General features: G+C 39.6%; 1 protein-coding gene across 5 annotated transcripts in view; it reads right to left on the bottom strand.

Moving 5' to 3' along the window:
* The window catches only part of znf609b (zinc finger protein 609b), a 75,801-nt gene that overhangs the window by 53,571 nt on the left and 4,820 nt on the right, over positions 1-17,410 (bottom strand). The window lies entirely within an intron of this gene.

Raw genomic sequence — 17,410 nt, 5'->3', positions numbered from 1 at the left:
AAAAATCGTTTGATCACGAGCCAGTAATTCTCTGGTGATCACTGCGCAAACCACTATGGTAATACCCACTGGTGTGACAGCAGTGCTCCGAAACCCTCTCTTCATAATCACTTCCCACAGTCGCCATGGCAACCATGGGAAATGTAGCTTAAATCCTGCTTTGACAGCCAAGGTGGCCCCACTGTTCTGAATGACTGGCTCTCTTTTCACAGGGCACTGCTGATAGTGTCACTGCTGATAAATAAGGAGTAGCTGGCCTCACACACCCCCGCACGGTTTTATGAAGCCGTGCCTTTTCAACTCAAAAGAACCCAATGGTAATCTTGCATTAACAGAGGAAGCTTAAAAACATGAATGAACCAGTGTTTGCCTCAGGAGAACATCGGTTTGCTTACACACACACACACACACCGTGCGTTTTATATGTTTTAGCAGATAAATTCAAGGACATGCTGAAGATCAGCGTAGATGTAAAGATGTTGTTAACTGGAAGCTTGTAAAATTGCAATCAATCACATCGAATACTGAAGTTCTGACCCCTTCATATATGACAAATATGACGTTTCAAAAACAAGTGAATATCAACTTGTTTGTGTTTGTTGTGTGTGTTTCTTTTTTTTTTTAAGTTATATGCTACATTAAAATTACACTGAGAAATTTGAAACATAACACACAGTTTTCTCTTGTGAATAACACACGCTACATAAACAGTTTGCCTTGCCAGCAGCATCAATACCACTATTGCTTTTTAGTACCCGCCTTCAGCATCTGCTAATTAAAATACCCAGCAGAAGCAGCGACGGTGTATGGAAAAGTAAAATTCATCTGAGAGGTGTTGGAGATGTTTTGATATTGTTGAAAGATGAACATTCTGAACATAATTAAAAGCCACTATCAGTTAAAGGTGATACAATATTCAAATAAACATTACTGAGACACATATTTCCCTTTTTCCCCCCATTGTATAAGACTTTTAACAGCCAATCCTCTAGTTTAGGCATGTCAAACATATGGCTTAGTGACCAGAACTGGCCTACCAAAGGATCCAATTTTAAAAAAAATAGTAGTATTAAAGTTCCAAAATACATGTGACTTAACATTTTGTAAGTTGTAATGTGCATGAAGAAGACTGACTGAATGTGATAAAACTGAGACGTATATATAGACAAATTACACTTCTTAAGGCTGTTAATCATGTTTTGTAAATGAATGAATCTTTCTTTAACTCAACCGATCATGGTAGATGGAAGTCTTTCCCTGCCACTGTCGCCAAGTGCTTGGTCATGGTGGGAAATGTTGGGTTTCTGTTAATAATTTAATAGTATGAGTATGATCTAGACCTGCTCTAAATGGACAGTATTATGAGATGAAATTAAATTGATAAAATTCAATTAATTTGAATTTTATCAAATAATTCATTAATTGTAAAAAGGACAACGTTTGGATGTGTTATGCAAAATGGTTTGGCCCATCTGAGCTCATATTGGTTTGTTTGGATGTTTGACACCCCTGCTCTACATTAAGTCTGTTCTAGGGTAAAATGGTATCATTACACCTTATGGATAATCTAATTCAGACCACTGGCTCAATTTATCCCCACCAGAAGCTGTAAATAGGATGATAAGGATGAATCTGGGAAAACCCTGCACTTAGAGTCCCCTGAGAACTCACTACATATCAGTAAATAATTCACACATCTGTAGTTCTCATCTCCCCTTGCAGTGAAGGACATGAAAAATAAGGAAGCCTGAGCACAAAATACGCTGGACTGGCGAGGGTGAGATCAATACAGCCTCCAAACAGGCATGAATTTTGTTGATTCTTTTTGTGCTGTCGAGACCCCAACTGACAAAACGCAACCGAACAGTACAGTGTCAAGATCTTCCTAAGGCGATCATGTGCATTGAGTCTTACGCCTGATTAGTGATTAGTATTTCTGATAAATGTATCGATACTCAGGTCACCGTGTTATGATATTTCAACAATGCATTGTCTTTAAAAAGGTCCAGTGTGTAAGATTTAGGAGCATCTATTGGCAGGAGTTGGACTAGTAGGAAAATAGGAACCGCTGCATTTTCGTTGCCTTAAAATGACCCTACAGAGAGAGCGGGTCCTCTTCCATGGAGACTGCCATGTTAAACTGCCATTTTTTTTAAAAATGGTAGCCCTGAGCAGACAAATCAAACACTGACTCTAGATATGACAATTAGCTTTTTTAAATTTGAATTTGAATACATGCTTGGAAGGAGAGGGTGAGGCGTGGGAGAGTATTCATTTGGTTGTTATCTACAACTTCACTGCTAGGTGGCTAAATTCACCACACTGGACCTTTAAGATCTCAAGTCAAAATGGTTTAATTCAAAACACGTCCTTAATTAAAAGACTGAAGAAAAAAAATACAACTGCTTTTACCATTAATTAATTGATAACCTGAATTATACTGAGAATTGTCTTAAATGTTTTAAAATGAATACCCACTAATTTTATAGACAATTAATGAACTGAAGTGATAAAAACATTCATAACAAGCACATTTTTCACATTTGATGTCAAGCTGCTAAAAAAAGTGTTAAATATTTAACTTCTACTTTATTCGTTACTTATCAACACTGCACACCTTGATGCCACAAATTATTACATATGTGCCTCACATAACCCTCATCTATTAGCCTTGTGTAAATACGGCTCATCCTGATGAGCTTATCAAGTCAAATTCTGAAGCTTCTCCAAAACTATGACAGCATCCAAAGAGCTGGCATCGGGATATCAGCATATTTTCTGCCTCATTAATGTTGGTGCAACAATTAAATTAAATATCTCTATAATGGAAGAGCTTATACATTTGTGTTAGACAAAAGCCCAGTTCTATCTTAGGATATAAACTCGCAGATATATAAAGTACACATGCTGGTGCTGTTTAAAGCCGGGTTGTTCCCACTGACGGACAGAAAAGCAGTCATTTTGCACCATCTACCATTACTCAGTGCTCGTTAGTGCAAGAGTCCAAAATGGCAGCTGGATCACATAATACACAGAGCTTGTGTTGATTCAGTTAAGGGGCCATTCATATCACCCCCAGCAGTGACAGAGGTAAAACTGTTGAACAATCATTTTGATCACCGTGCCTTGCTCATTCCTCACAGATGGCTCCCCAAAGGAACAACAGTCGGTGGCAGGTTTTTCGGAGAGGGCGGAGAGATGCAGCTGTCCCTGTTTGACTGGGTAAACAGTTGTGAGGTCTAATTTGTCCGACACCTCCACAAAAGAGAGGTTGTAACTCTATCGGCAGTTGACCTACTGTACTGCCCTTAGCTGGAACTGCAGCGCAAGCCCTTTTGAAAAAAGCCCCAGTGAGGAAATGTCCCAGCGAGTGCCCCGTTGAGCGAAAGGCATGCGGGCTGTGCAACTCCCAGAGTGCTTGTCCTTTTTCTCACAGATCCAGTTTCATTCAGCAATCTATCACATAGGCCACATAAGCTGTGATGAAAGTGCAGAAAAAGATAGGGGAAGGGGGATTTGCAGTGGAACATCTGACCCGACATGAGGTAGTTTTCTGCATGTGACTGCTAAGAAAATCATCGAGATTAGAGGACGAGGTCCGGCTATGTTCGGGCACAACGTAGGACTTATTTATGCAGATGCAAGCAACTCCTATCGTGCTCTTTTCAACAACACAAATGCAGGCAAATCTCAAAAAAAGAAAAGCACCACCACGTGATGGATAACACATGTTTCAAGTCCTGCATGTCAGAAAGCAGAACAGGTAATTATAGTTTGAATTGCACAGCTTCTCAGCTCAGGCATAAATGAGAGAGATATGCACTCAAATTAGGCATGTGTCGACATGAACATTTCACAGTGCGATTATCTAGGCCAGAACAATCTCAGTACACCATATTATCACAATAATTACTGGAGTGAGATGAAAATCTTCTAAAACAATATTAAAACGGAGCTACTTACATGACAGAAATCACTCTTTCAGTTAACGGATTTAAAAGGAACACCTTCATTTAGAGCAATAAATGCCACGAGCATTGCTTTCACTTCAATAAATGTGTGTTTACTCTCATGCCACTGGGCCCAGGCCTTTGTTCCTTGTTGTTCCTGCTATAATTACAATCATAATAACGTAGACTATGCTATAATGTTTTCAGTTTTTTTGTTTATTGAGGTACGATTGCAGTCTTAATGATTATTGTCTCATCTCTGCTCCCAATATTCCCGGAGCTCATTAAGGGGTTGAAAGATGCTCCACTGAAGTTACTTTCAATTGTCTCGCGGAGACGCAGGGTTTGTCATAGCTCACAAGAGGATATTTTAACACCTCCACAATCTGGGCTACATGCTCTGCATAGCTGTGGTTCTGTGTATCAAACAAGCGCTGACTGGTTGAACAGGAGGGGGATATCCAGGAGCACTGAGGTTGGGACAACACCCCACACATACATAACTAAAAAACAATAAACCCAATGGCGAAAGCAAAGAGGTGGTTTGTATATTTTCTGGCAGTTTCATATCCTAAACTGAGAATGTGTGGGTTTGTTGACTTTGGTCAGACAAAATAAACATTTTTAAGACATACTGTTGAGCTCTGCAACTTTACCGTTTATTCCTCCTATAATCATTTGGTTGTCAGAACAAGACCTGTACATTTGCCAACATAAAACACTTATAGGTTATTGGTTACAAAATCCATCTGCAGCACAATCAGGCTGAATTCAAAGAGTATGAGTTCTTAGCAGATTAAAAAGCAGCTGTAAGCAAAAAAAAAAACAAAAAACAAATGTGCCGAGTCTAGCTACGTGCATCCTTTTCTCTGCAGGTCATTTTAAAAAAGGTTCCCACAGTAACCTGCGTGTAATTGGATTGTGTGCTTGAGCTGATTACCAAAAACAGAAACGTGCCCAACCAATCAAGGTGATGGGAATCAGGAGTCTGCAGGTCAGCCGGCATCTTTATCAGTAAATATGTCAACGACAGATAAAGCAAAGATCTCCGACCTCACGTGGATGTAAAGATGATTTTATCGGTTTTATCTTTACTCAACCTGAATTAGAAACTAAATGAGGTCACTCCTTTAAAAAAAAAAACAACACACAAAAGGTTTCATTCGTAATGTTCCCATTATAGCCAGTGGGTATTTTTTGAATCCCTGACTGCAGCAGCTTTCTGCGTGTCTCAGACTGGCAGCTGTATGACTCAAATCAACAGTAACCAAAGAAGCGTGAAATATGAAGATTGCTCTACAGCTGATTAGGCTGTCCTCCCCTAATGTCCAAGCTCCGGTGTGATGCAGCAAGAAACAAGAAGAGAGAACAGAAACACGGCCCTCTATCTTGTGTGCTTTTTCACTCTCACATCAAAACTACATTAGTAAGCATGTTAAGACAACCGGGTTTCCCCCGTAGTGTTCTTAAACACTACCTGTTAGCCACACAAAGAGTAGGCACGGCTTCAAAGACTGAATCAAATGAATCACCATTTTGATGATACATTACAGCTGTGATCAGGTACTAATGTACAAAATGCACAAGGCAACAGAAAACTGGATTTTTGACTTGCTCATAACCATGTCTGAGCACGCATACTACTATTATTTTCAATGCGTTTGAAAAGCTTAGTTTTTGGTGTGAAAAACAAAGACTGTGGATTAAAGGGCAAAACTGAGAAAAAACTAGATAACATTTCAAAATTGGCAGCGTTACGCCGGAACTTGACCAGGCATGTCACATTTCTCATACAACGCTGTTTTAGTCCGTTTTCCACACCACCTCACCAGCAACGTTTCAGAAGTGATGCACCTTGCCTGCCAGATGTTAGCTTGTTACATGATTTGGTCATTTTTCCATTGGTTTGTGTGCTTCTACCTTGAGTAGGTAGGCTACGCATTAAAGTTTCCCATTGGCTGTTTTTCCAATTAAAAGTTTGCACAGTGTGTTTTATTTTGAAAACTAACTCGATCTCCTCTGCGGTGATTGATGCAGCTTCTTGTGGTATTCATCAAAAATACAACAAGCGCGTATTCTTGGCAGAGTGCAGCGGAAACCTGCTTCAGAATGTGCCACAGTGCTTCTAGTAGGGTTGCAAGCATTGACTAGAATGGCCACGATCAGCTCTAGTGTCCGCAGCATACCCCAAACAAGTAGTTATGTGTGTGGCCATGGTTAAAACCACATTTAAATTTGTTTGATTTTCCAAACATTATTAATGCAGCTATGACAAAAAATGATGTTTCTGTCACTGAGATGCTGGCTGGATGTTAAATACAACACATTAATACTGTTTACTCGACATGCAATGATGCCAATATGTTTTCATATAACAAGCAAAGCTACTGTGCACTTTGCACATGCAGAGCAGATGACGAAGTATATCCACCCTGGCTAACATTTGTCTGTTTTGACTAAAAATGAATTTATAATGAACAAAGACCTCTGCTGCTAGGCGACTGAGTGTTTTATGTGCTTATCTAATTTAGCCAGTGAGGCAAGGCTTGTTTATCTATCTAGCACCTTTCAATAACAAGGTAATACAAAATGTGTTAAATAAGACATAAGTCATTAAAAAAAGACAAAAGGAAGAGAAGGAGCTCATAAATATGACTTCAAGTGTAAATAAAAGATGACAATAAGATAAAATAGAATAAAACATGGTGGAATAACAATTGTAGTTCAGCCACAGTTCGATTTGATTTAATAAAACATTCCTGTTTGCCTTCACCCATGTGAGAAATCACCTCGTAAGTGAATCAGTCCACTGGTTTCAATACACGATACTCACACTCCACACTTCAGTGCAAACTTTTTATATAACTGGCATTACGTACGTTAGATGGTACTCATTCAAAGAGTCAGCAGGATGTCAGAAGGACGCAGCTGGAGCGAGAAGCACGGCGAATGAACCAAATCACATAGTCTGTAACCTTGAGTGGAGCGCGGATCAGACTCAGATAAAAATGTCTCAATGTGAGATCATCATGAAAAAAAAACTTCACCACAGCTGTGGAGGAATTTAGTCAGGCAAAAACAAATCTTATTAGAGCTATTTATTCATAAATGAAGACAGATAACTGCATTAATGAGGAAAATGTGGGGGATGAAACTAGCTGACATCTTGAAGTGACATGTCTAATAGTGAGGAAACAGAGATAACTGCCAACAAATTCAACTGAAGGCTATACACATAAATAAAGAGCTACTTTCTAATACTTGTAAAAAAGGCACTGTAATTATGTTGTGTATACTTAATCAAAAGATTGTTTTGAGCGCATTAGAAAAGCAAACAGTTGGCAGACTAATCATTAACTTCATTGTTATTTTTATGATGTAAACTACTTTTAAACCGACATTAACCTCGAATCACTCAGCGGCGTTTCAACCAAGACAGCTTAACACTCACTTTGATTGTGATCAATAGATTCAATGAAAGAACAAAGACTCGCTCTCAAGGTTTAAGTAGCTGACAGACGAAGTTGGTTCCTTGTGAATTTTAAATCAAACCGAGACGAATATCACAGAGGAATTATAAGAAGTAAACAAAACGTTCACGTGAATCAAAGCTTAATCGAGCGCATTTATTGTTCCTCATTCATGTCTGACACAAAGCGCTCGTTTCCTGTGAGGTATGACCTCCCTTTCAGCGCAGTCTCAACATTGTCCACCAGTATTTGTAGAAAGACAAAATCGTAATTTCGTCAAACCTAAATAGTGGCGACCAGTCTAAACTGGGAATTGGACCCACCCATGAGTACAAATAAATAATCAAATTGCGGCTTGTCTGTGGCAACAGCTGACACGGAAGGAGAAAAGAAACACTCACACATTGGTGAGCGTGTAAAGGAAACCCCAATCTTAAAACCTTGACAAGGTGCCAGATTGATTTTTCCTGTGCTCAAAAGAAAAGAAAAAAAAAAGAGGAGAAACAAGAGCGGCTCCATTAACATGCTCAGCCATTCCACTCTGCCGTGATTTCTGAATTGCAAAAGCCGGTTGCTAAAGATGCTCAAAACACTTCTCATTATCTCTGCTCTCTTCATTCCATAATTGAGACACTCTGTCTCAATGCAAGTCGATAAAGTAACGGCAGCATCTACTGTGGCAGCCTTGTGTTCCTGTTGGTGAGCAGTTGTAAAGAGTGCATACTTATCGCTCGGTGCAGAGACTTTAGGTTGAAATCTAATGAATTTTAATTAGTACGTCATTGTTATATCCATCTGCAAGGTGGTTTAACACTCCTTACTGTTGCATAGTGCATAGTTTCTAACCGCATCAGCTCATGTATGTGCATCCATGTCAGAGTAATGACATGTTAACTGCGTATCAGGGTATCATTAGGGCTGTCGCAGTGAAGCTCACAGTGATTTTCTGTTGGGTATTAGTGCCAATGTTTTATGTTTCTGCAAATTACTTTGCAAGAGGTTGAGGAGGATAATATTTCATCTTGGTAAAATGTTTTATCGCTTTACGTGCATGTGCTAATCACCTACATTCTTCCTCTTCCTGCCTCCTCTGTGTTTTGGTTTAACGATTGACCCTGTTAACTGCCTCATCACAACGTGGTGGCAACACATTTGGCAGAAAGAAGCTAGTCAACACGGTGATTTGTATAACCAAAACACCGCAAACGCAGCCGATGTTTTCCACTAACAGACTACGTGATTTTTTTTTCTCCTGTGTCGTATTGTAATCCTGAGCAAAATTCAGATCAAATCATGAGATTATGTGAATTATTTAACAGAGAGAGAAATATTTCTGTTGCGTCAAGTTGCCCACTCTAGGCTGCTTTTAAAAAACAGACTGAATATTGAACGGTTGCGGGGATTGCTTGCCACAATCTGTGGTTGGTTATTATCGTGATACAAACACGGCACCAGATGCCTCACTATTTTACCTGTAGTTTGAATGTTCAAGAAGGAACATATGTTTTTAATTTGGTTTTAATGGACAATCAGCTCAAAAAATGTGCAAATATGCTGTTCAAAGTATTAGACAAGTATTAGTATTAGCGATAACAATAGCATAAAGAAAAATGCAGGAAGCAAAATGAAGAAACAACACTAAGCCTTGTTCATCAGCTGTTTGCGAGGTCTCAGCTGATTTTAACATTACAGGAAGACTCAGTCAGATATTTTAAGTCGACATTGTTGAATTAGAAAACATTTGATTTGGTTGTATTTAGCTGTAGAAGATTTTGGGATATGCCAAACTGATGACACTCTTCAAGTATAAGTTGGTGTCATCTGCATAACAATGCACTGACATTTAACTGTAAAAGAAGGGGATTCGTCTGGGCTTACTTCAGTCACACTCGCCAAAGAGGTCAGCTAAAACACCGTTAAACATTTAACTTTTGAATTATATTAATACTGACAACTGAAGTGACCAAGTAATGACTTCTGTGATGTCAGATATTATAAATGCTTAAGAGACATCTGTAACATTATTAAGAAAACACAAGACAAAGATGTGTGCAATACACAAATGCTGAAATGTGCATAAAAAGGGTTCTCAGGGTTTGAAGAGCTACTGTAGTGCTATAAAAACAAAGCCATTAACCAAGAAACTGAATTATTAAAAGCAGAAAAAGTCCCAGCAGCAATGAGGAAACACTTGAAGTGCTTAGTCTTGACTTTCCTATTGACAACTCCAACCCCCTCCACAGCCAGATATTCTGAGTTGGTAGAAATAAAACCCCTGGGTGTCTTCCCAAAGGCATTTCAGCTAAGGTGTTTTGAACCTAATGACAGGCGTTGACGATCAATCTTACTTTGCCATCAAAACAGACATTCATACACACAATAATGCTCTGACATCCTGTCACTGAAGGCCTCAAAAGATCATGTGGAAACATGAAGGTTCAAAAGTGTAAGTAGACAAATCCAAAGCAAAAGGCAAAGGTAAACAAACATGAAGTGGCAGAAACTTCCTGAGTGATTGCCGCTGTTTGTCTGCTGTGATCATACCATAAATACCATATATAAAAAGGTCAGCTTACGGTTACTTTGATCTGTTTCACTATTCATTAATTGAACACACCAAATTTTATAAAATTAATGTAAATTCCCAGGACTGAAGCTGATCCAGGTTTTTTTTATTTTATTCAGTCAGCTACATACTGTCCAATAATACATTTCTGATTTGTTATTTGTTTGATCCAGTTACAACAGTTGTTATATGCAAATAAACAGCGAATTAAGCACGACATATTTACATGGGAAAAAAAGAGAGCTAATTTGCAGCTGTAGTCTCTTTTCAAAGATGATACTTTCTGGAGGTGATGTTGATGTGAGCTGATCGGTGTGGGCGGGTGTTGATGTGTCTTTTTTAGTTTCTGTGATAAAAGAGGTTTAGTATCATCAGATAAGTGTAGCAGTGATAAGTATAGCAGGAAGGCTAGTAGTGAGAATTAACGTCACACATAACCACTCCAGGAACTCAGTACTAAACTGCAAACTACACTGCTGTGTAAATATCTTTCTAAAATTGATTTCTCAAATGATAAAAATCACCACTAGCATGATTTGAATATTGTAATAATATTTATCAAGACGTCTAGTCTATGTAACCAAATAATATTTGATGGAAAGCACACATCGATTGCTCTGGTGTTTAATGGACATTTGCACTCCAGCATCTCATTGGCTTTTTTTCTGGGATGGTCTCAAACTTTAATCATTGAACTGTTAAAGAAAACAACCCAGTCTCAGCTCCCAATGTTAAGGACAATCAGCGGCGATGTTGGGGGGTGGTCAGTCAACTTGGCAGACTCAAGCTCTTTCTCATTAGAGGATAATCAGTGTGACCGTCGCGCCTGAATGCCTCCAGATAGCTTGAGTCAAGTCGGGCTTCAAGTCGAGATTATTAACTAATGTAAAGACGCCACTAAGCTAAACCAACGATGCTTGTTTCCTTTTTACGCTACGGCAAATTTTCCCACAGCTACCGAACACTTTGTAGTATAAACGCTAATTTGCAGTTAAACTTAACAAAATACATCACACAAGTAACCCAAGGAGCAGAACAAAGTGAAATAATTGCTGTAAAAAAAACTTAACATGGCAAAGATGGACAAAGATTCAAGATGGACAGATGGACGATAGATGTGCCACATTTTCTTCTTCTTCTTCTTTCCGAGACGTTAAATCCAGAGCAACATGGAGCAAAGAGAACAGGCCAGCTTTAAAACTTGTAACACATTGCCACAACAAGCAATTTACAGTGCAGTACTTCACACCCATGTGCCAAAAATCCCAAAATAAAGATTTTGTCGAAAGCTATGTCTCATTTGCGGAACACAATTTGCACCTCGATGCCTAAACAGTAGTGTCTTTTAAAACACAGATACAGGTTAGCAATATAAAAAACAGCAAGCACAATGTTTCCCCATTTCTACCCTTGTCCAAGACATAAATCAAGCTTTTTCCCCCCTTTTGGTTTCTGAAACAACGGTTAGGATCTTAGAGAGAAGATAGTGCACATGAACGAAAGAGAAAGTCAATCTCTTTAAACTTCATTTGGTCGTTATTTCATTGGGATACGCCTAGATTTCAAACAGCTAGGGCACATACACACACGCACACACTGGTAACCGATACTGCAACAACTGTACCAACTGAGAATTGTTACAATCTTGAATGCCATATGAAATATTTTCCCCATAAACCAGTGTTATATAAAGGTCCTCAACCCAGAATGTAAACAGAAAAGGGAGTTAAATAAATATGTTGGGTAAAGGAAGCTTGTTTCTCTACTTAAATACTGACTGACAAATGAGGGAGAACCAAGAGTTGTGAAAGGACAAGGCCTGAGGCTAAAGAGCAGACAGTCCCTTGTTTAACACTACTGGGTGTGTGTGTGTGCTGCTTTATGAGTCTGTGTGTGCACGTAATAGAATAAGATAAAGACATTTTTTCACTCTGGCCTTTGTGTATTGTTTATTTCATGCATTCCTGCACACACAGCCTGCGAGGCAGGATTCCAACAAACCCTTACTGAAATCTGAAATACCCATCTGTACACAAGCTAATAATGTCTGGCCTACATATATAACTTCTTTGGACATTTCAAACGCTCTAATTTAATCCATGTTGAGTCTTCCACATTGCAGACAAATCTTGTAATGCAACAACCTAAGCACCACTGGTGTCACTGCTCCTGTGGAGAGTCAGGAGTCCGACAACTATGCAATGACAACAAGCAACTGCTCTGTGACTAATACACTGCACTTGTGTTTGTTCCACGGACAGTTGAGGTGTTGCCATGTGAATGTCTAACTAGAGAGGAGGGCATGGACAACCATTAACCTCAAATAACTGCCTGCCTCTCTTCCAGCAGCTGCTGCTTAACAGAGGCCGAGTCAACAAGCGGGGCTTCAAATAGCGTTGTCACTCTCACATGGTAGCTTTCCAGAATCAATGCAACAGTGATCTGTTCCTGAGAGGCACAAGTGTCACATTCAGACACTGATTGGTGTCAGGAGTAAAGCGCCAGTTTAAATTCAGGGATTCAGGATTGATCGGAATAATGCGCGTTTTTCGACACTGCCGTATCAACTAATGAGCAATTATCTCTACTATATAAACAGGCTTGTGCTGCATCATTTTGCAACCCAAGTCTAGCTCCTAAAAAGTCAAAGAGTAGGCAGTAACATCTGACAGGGAATGCTGACACTTTAATACACACTGCCAGCATCGGAAATGCCAGAAAATGTATGCAAGGCAGGGCAGGGGAGGAGAAGCACTCTACATTTCACTGATAGTAAAATACTCACTTATCCTCAGTATGAAGTGATAAAACTAGACTTGTATATTACGGTGACCCCCCCCCTCCCTCTACAGCTCTATAATTGCTTGGTGGTGCTGGATGTTTGTTTAACCTTTTCACCAAGTTTCACTCCCACTTTTCAACTGGATATTATCCCTCATCCACAATTTTTTTTTAAACACAGTGCAAATTGAGCTCTGTATTTGGTTTCACGTGGTCTTAAAAGTCCTGGAACGATGCTTCTGCTGTTGTAAACAACCATAGTTTCCATGTTGCAAAATGGCAATGCAGGGTATCTGATGTCAGTTTAAGTGGGTTTGCCTTATTCAGACATCTGACAGCCTTGTTTATGTATTTGCTGCCACTGTGACTGTTTGGTCATCCATTAAATAAAGTGACATGGTTCCGTGTGCGTTCACTGGCAAAAATGCAAGTCGGCTAGGCCGACGCTCAAAATGCTCGGCCACCCTGAAACCTAAGAGACTTGAGTCGCTCTGCTTTATCCTCAGACTGTAAATAATGTAAACTCCTTTCCTTCAGTTATCCATCTACATCTCTCCTACTCTACACGCCTGTCTGCTTTACTTTTCTCCACCGCCGTCAGTCTTCTTTTATAGTGCCTGCCAAATTAAAATGCAAAGCAAACAGGTAGACTGCCAGGCATCATATTCTCTCTTTTATGTCAACATTTAATCTATTTTCTTTGTCGGATCACAGTCTACTGAAAGACAGCCTTATAACAACCTTATATCTAGACAAAAGTGCTGTCTTTGAGTAGTTTCACACTACATATTCATATTTAGTCTGATATATTCACAGCTTGGAGGATCTCAATATTTCACTTTACTACTAATAACACTAAAGCTGAATTTATGATTCTCTGTTGAGTTGTTTCACTGCTCCTCCTGTGGATGCCTACAGCATAGGGAACTGATTTATAGTTCGGAGCGGGATTTAACCCGTTGATTTTGATGGCAATGCTTCCTCACTTGACGGATGGGTTGTACATTATCAGGGCGTGTTATGCATTTATTATACACCCAAAGTAATTGAGTTTACAGTCATTTGTTCCCTTTGTAATACACAGCTGATAGCTTTCGGTGGAAATGGCTTTGCAAGATGACAAAATACACAGAAAAGGAAGACTGTGAGTATTTTCTCAACCAGCTGCATGTTGTCTTTCCTATCAACAAACACCACCAGCAATGGAAAAATGCAGCAGCAAACACAAAGCAGACAAAAGCTGTCCAATTACAATTCTTGTGGTGTCCATGTAGCCCATATTGCATCCGTTGCCCCGCACGTAAAATACCACAACATCTCAACACAGAGGCATAAATCTGTCCTAAGCTGTTGAGTGAAACGTTACCCACCCATATTTTTCCAAACCAGTCAGGACAGTCCAATCCACTTACGCTAAAGCCACAGGATTGCTTCTCTTGACTGTTTAGACAAATGTCCACGCTGCAAACATCTTTATTGTGCGCAGTAAGCATCATGGCAATGGCACTGAACCTGAAGAAACGGCCTGCCTGCAGCTACATATTGTGATCTGTACAGCATCATTATCAGGAATATTTTTCTGTAATGGGTGAGGGGGAAAAAAAAGCCTGTTATACTTTCCATTGTTTTCAAATTGATATTCAGCTCAAAATGCAGATTCATTCCCCATCAATTAACTAATCAATTAATTGACAAACTGTTACTGCACTAGTTTCTAATTCTCTTTTATTAGGTTTCAATTTTAACAGTGCCAGTCTCCAGGCTTTGTCGACGATGGGATTCTTTTTTTAACCTAAAAATATTTTGCCATTTCCAACCACAAAACAACAGCAGCAGCATTTCTATGCCAAGGACAGAGGCATTAGTGTGTTGGTTACCAAATCAAGCAACCCTCAACGGTCCAAATGTGGTTTGCCGAGGGCAACTCGCCAACTGTTACTGTCAAACCTTGATGGCCCTAATAGCATTGGCTGTAACTACATGCCAAAACTGACTACTTTGTTCAAAACTGTCAGATTTAATGGGGATTTTTTTGGAGCAGATAATGCATGTGTGAACCAGTTTTGAAGAAGTGGCCATATAAAATGTAGAACGGGGGGTACTACTTTCTTTAGTAATGTTACATTTTACATGCGGGAGAATCAAACAACCGAAGCCCAGTTAATTCTTTATCCGTCCTCAAATGATAAGACTTCAGTGGTCTATAAACTGAAGCTGCTTTCATGGTTTCAAACTAAAAACGGATGTAAAGTTTCTTTACATCTGTCACCATGTGTGCTCAGGCAGCAGCGATGTGAAACAGGATAGTAGATCTGTTAGCATTAACACAGTTGTGGACTGGTTTTTCAAAGCAGCATTAACATTTGTATTGAAGTCTCACTTGATCATGTGTTTCCACTTTAGGTCGCCGCAATTGTGTCATTTTTCTCTTTGCTCGTGTTCTCTCATTTAGTTGTCAATATCACAAGCGAGGCGTGCATCATCCGCCAGACGCACACAACAGTTTCTCTTTGATTCTGCAGATGACGGCAGATCCTGCAGTTTGATCGGAGCAACGAGGACAGAACCACCCACTCGCTGCCACCAAGCTAAAGTACTGATGTGCTCTGAGGAATTCCCACACATGCCACATCTTCACAAGACATTTCATGCTCGACACTAATCTCAACCCCTTAACAACAGTACAAAAAAATAAATAAATCAAGTTTACAGCATCTAGGAGGATGTCTGGCTTAAAGTATACTTTCTGTCAACAAATAAGGTTATCAAATCGTAGAACAGCTTCATCATTTTCTTTAAATTAAATCGGATAATTGTCATGTGCAGTGAGAAGATCACCAGTGTCAGGAACAAGCGAAGCGAGAGTGATAAATGAGGTCACGTTGCGATGAGTGGATGAATAAAGACAGTACTGAAAGCAATAGCGTGTCCAACATACTAATGCAATATGACAGGGTTTCATTATTACGACACACACCTATCAAAAACAGCTTGAATTGACTCATAATGTCTTCGGATTGTCTTTCTAAGAACACAAGAAGACGGCGCTTTAAACAAAACCCAAAAGGCAAATGAGACAGCATTTTTTTGCAGCACTCAAGACTTTGCTGCACCACAAAAGCTGACAATATCTTTATAGCTTGTGTGTGTGTGTGTGTGTGTGTAGGAGAGAGCTGAGTGTAACCTGGGCTTGCATCCCAGGAAAAGATGGATCACCAGTCTCTGGCAAAGCAGCAACTGTGCATCAAGAATTCAAAGTGCGCTCTTTTCTGCTGTAATTGGCAATTCACTAGTGAGAAATCCAATCAGTGCAATAAAAACTAAAGCAGAGTTGCATATTCTTTGACCCATGATACGACTTTACAGCTCAAATGACGACTGTCACATCTAGTCAGCTTTTTTCCCCCCTCCTTTCTCCAATACAACTGCAGCTCCGGGAAATAAAAGAGAGGTAATGTTGTCACATAACACAACAGTTCACATATATTACATTTATTCTGGTGCCAGCACTGATACATTTGTGGCCACTCGAAGTGTCCCGAGCTGGTTCACACAGAATGGTTGGAAGGGTGGATAAATATTGACTATAGAAACGCAGCTCAGTGTCATTTTTTTTTCCTCCACCCCTAAATTGAATTTCAAGTAAAACTGTCAGAAAAACACCTCGCTGTGCTTCGACAAGCAAATAAGACAACAACGAGCTGATTTAATTAACAATATTTACAGAGGCTGTGAGTGAAGTGAGGCTGTTCTTTCCAGTGCTACTATTTCTGCAACATTTACATATTTCTCAGGTGCACCGTGTCTCTCTCTTAAGCACTACTGTTGGCTGAAGGCTGCATTTGAACCTCCAGCATTTTGTTCCAGTTGGAGATGAAGAGACGATCCGAATACAGTCCAAACCTCCCACCCACAACAGCTCCAGATGACACTTCTCTCTCTCTCTCTCTCTCTCTCTGAAAGGATATTATAAAAAGAAAAAAACACTACAGAACAATACAAAACACTTAATCCACTGCAGGAAAGCATTGCCCTTTTTTTTCCTCTAATGCAGACAGACTCAACTGTCTCCACACGACTTAACAAATTTTACCGTGAGCACACTTTAGTCCGATATGCTGCAGCTGCAGAAAGTAGGTCAATATAAAAAAAAAAAAAAAGAGTGGATTGGACACTGGCTGCAACTAATGATTATTGTCAGGATCGATCAATCTGCCAGTGTTCTCCGTGAATTATTTTGCCTGAAAAAACATCAGTAAACCATCACAGTTTCCTGAGAAGGAGACAGACCGTCCAGAACACAAAGATATTTCATTTGCTGTCATGTTAGGACACGGAAAAACTACAAATCTTCACAGCTAAGGAGCTGAAACAAAAGAAACAAATGGCTTCGACAATGACTAAATATCAAAATAGCTGCAGATGAATTCTCTTTTGGTTTTCAATGACTTATTGTTGCAGCTGTAGCATGTGTTGAAAGATATCTAAAAAGGGCTAAGGTCTCAAAAAACATGCACATTATTTCGTCCTTTCACATTACAACAGCCTGCCTGTTAAATCCAGCTGATTACTGAATAAAAACTCTACTATGTGCCATTGCAGAGACTTGAATTTACAAATTCCTGGCTACTATCTGGAGGTCT

The sequence above is a fragment of the Larimichthys crocea genome, chromosome VIII (assembly GCF_000972845.2).
Source record: "Larimichthys crocea isolate SSNF chromosome VIII, L_crocea_2.0, whole genome shotgun sequence".
Lineage (NCBI taxonomy): Eukaryota > Metazoa > Chordata > Actinopteri > Sciaenidae > Larimichthys > Larimichthys crocea.
This window is presented reverse-complemented; position numbering and strand designations above follow the sequence as displayed.